The sequence below is a fragment of the Cotesia glomerata genome, linkage group LG5, assembly GCF_020080835.1.
Source record: "Cotesia glomerata isolate CgM1 linkage group LG5, MPM_Cglom_v2.3, whole genome shotgun sequence".
Classification (NCBI taxonomy): domain Eukaryota; kingdom Metazoa; phylum Arthropoda; class Insecta; order Hymenoptera; family Braconidae; genus Cotesia; species Cotesia glomerata.
Window position 1 is genome coordinate 9,944,516 of NC_058162.1, and position 3,232 is coordinate 9,947,747.

Genomic DNA, 3,232 nt, shown 5'->3' on the forward strand with positions numbered 1-3,232 from the left:
TTTTTTTCTCAGTGTATTTTAAAATAATAAAAACTTAATGTAGTCGTTTTTTAATAAATTTACGAAAGACTCCAAAGTATTTTCCGAGTCTCCTTTACAGGAAGCTTTCAAGTTTTGTAAATCACTTGTTGGTCACGTTTTCTTTTTCTTTTCAGCGGCAAGATCGTTTTTCACCGAAGACTCGTCTTGGCCCCTAATGACAACATTTGAGTTGTTTGCTTTTTAGTTTCATCTGACAGTCTTCGGTGTTCCGGGAGAGTAGATCGTAGCTCTATCAAAAAAATCATTTATAATTAAACGCTTTAAAGTCAATGAACACTATATAATTACTATTATTATGACTTGGCTTGTAGAGAATAGGGATGATTTTCATGATTTTAATTTTTTTCAGGAGCTACTAGTGCATTGCAGCTTTGTCGAAATGAATCTTGATGACAAATCTACAGCCATGATTGTAAGTACTGTCAAAAAATACTTTTAATGGTAACTACGCATTTTATTACAAAATCAGGCAGAGGAAAAAATAGGTAACTTTCATTTCTATTTTTTCTTTTTCTTGTGCGAATTTTGTTAGGAATTACTTATATTTTAAGCAGAATATGGCAGCGGGGAACATTTGAGAGATGGCGGCTGCAAAGTTCAGCTTTCTTTTCAGATTATTTACTACAATAGAAAAATCGCTATGTGAAATACAGTATTGAAGGTATTATGATCAACAGCAATTCTTTGTAATATGTTATATAGATTCGCCTCTATGTTAGCCTAGCAAATTTTTCCTGTGGTAATTTTGGGGAAAATACCTATGTATTTATAGAGGAAAAATATTTTTTTTCTTTAATCTGTGTAACAGCATTCACTCAATTTGCAATATTTGCCCCGAGAATTGTACATAAATATTGAAATTTGTTGACACGCCAGAAAGCTTAATTGCCTTAGACTTGGTCATTATTCCTGAAGGGAGATATTCTAAGATAAAAAAATTGATGCAACTTACAATTACTTAAAAGCTAATAGAGAACATCAGGGATGTAGTAAAGCTATTTTTAACAGGTAAATTTATGTAATCGTTTATTACCCTAGTTATTCGCTGACCGATCGATTGATCCGATTTTGTTGCAAGGACCTAATTTGCATTGGTAGCTAATACGTATATATTGAAATTTAGCGATCAATTTTTTTTTTTTTCTGCGTCGTTTATATTCATATTTTTCAAGTCAGAAAAGATATGTAAAAAGATCCCCACGTAACGTCGTGTACGTATCTCTTGTTTCATCGCTCCAGGCAGGGTCATAAACGTCGACAAAAGCTATTATATGAATCAAATGATTCTTGAAGGTTAAGCTGAGCGTTTCCATTTTCAGTCAAAAAACTTCAATTAAATACTAATTGAAAGAAATAATTTAACACATCCGTAAAATCGTCCAGTATTATATTCTTCAAGACGGTGAGGAATTCGTCCGATGGACAGCGGGGCACGGAGGCACAGAGGGAACGAGGGGTCATGTTTACCACGTTTTTGCGCATGCGCACTGGGTAATTTACCAAAAGTAGGAAATATGACTGCTCCCGTGCCCTCCCGGGTCTCTCGAGGTACTATTTGCGCGTGCGCATAGGTATTTTTAAACCACGAAAAATATCCCTAGATTTGAGAATTTTTTTACCATCTGTTATTCTTATTACTAATGATAATTAACGATTAAGTTATTTATTGTTTAGTAAGAAATTAATTCATTCATTACCTTTGGTATGGAAGGGAAAACTCACACATGCATAAAAACAAAAGAAATGTATCCGTGTGATCGGCTAACCTCGGTAATGAACTACATTCCGTTTGTAGTTTGAAAGCATCAAGATGGTGGTATTAAAAAAAAAATTTATTTTTTGTTTTACGGTCCCATTGCAGTAAAAGCTAAGAAAATTTTCTTGTTTCAAAAATTTATTCTTTGACTTAAGAAAATAATTTTTTCAAAATGGTATTCTTGGTTCAAAATTTTGGCTTTTGAGGTCAATTTAATTTTTTATCAGGGAACCTATTTGAAATTGAAAATCCACTGTACGTTTTACAGCCTCAAAGCAGTAATGCTAAAAAAACAGATTGTTCTTTTCATTAGTATAAAATTTTTTATATAAAATTCCACCATACTCCGTGAATCGAAAATCCTGTATTTATCTTACTGCAATGAAGCCGTAAATTTCATGAATGCGTTTCCCTTATTGCTTCAATGCAGTAACGTTAACAATTGGTACATGAATCATTTTCCTCTATCAAGTTGAATGATTTCATGAATAGAGTCTACTATTTCCGATGAGGTCGTTAGAGTATAAAACAACGATTATTTTATTTTAAATTAAATCGAAAATCATCTCTATGATTTACTTTCTCAATCAAGAAAAGACAAAAATAAGATAATATTTCACACAGGAGCTTCAAAATTGCTCGAATAATGATTCCTTCCACTATCAAATTTTTTACTGCATCACTGTAGTACAGCAAAAATTTAGAATTAAGAAAATTTTGTTGTTAAATTTATTCCTTTAGTTATGAAAGGTGATTTAATCAGTTTGCTACGATTTAAATATCAAAGATTTCCAGTAAGTATTGATAGGAAATAAATATTTTAATTAAAAATTGAATACTGCATAGTTGCAGTAAAGATGAAAAATAAATGTTAATAGAAATCTGAACATATAATTTTATTATCTAATTTATTAACAAATAAATGAAGAAAATGTATGAGATTTATTTTTCTATGTATGTGATAAATATTTTTAGTATCATATTAATATAAAAATGGAATAAGCTACAACACTTGATGTAGAATAAGGCTCGCGATTGTGATTAATTAAATCGTTCACTACGTCAATTTATTTATTAGCGATCGTTTTGTTTTTTTCTTATCCTTGAGTAACACTTTATAAGTTAAAATAAAAATTATTCTAACAAAAGAATTACCATACAATGCGTAATCAATTAGATATTTAATTATTTACTTATCACTAAAAATATAAATATTTGTTAAATAAGATAAAAGTTTTATGAGTTTCCAGTTCATTCATAAATTCCGTTATTATTCATTGATAAAATTATTTCTAGTTAATCATTATAAAAAAAATAAATATGAGGAGTACTTCTTCTTTTTGTTCTTCTTTGTGTGTTCAATAAAATGTTTGCCTGTAGTTTGGATAGCAAACTGTCGAAATCTTCTTCAATAATGATGGAATCATACTAATA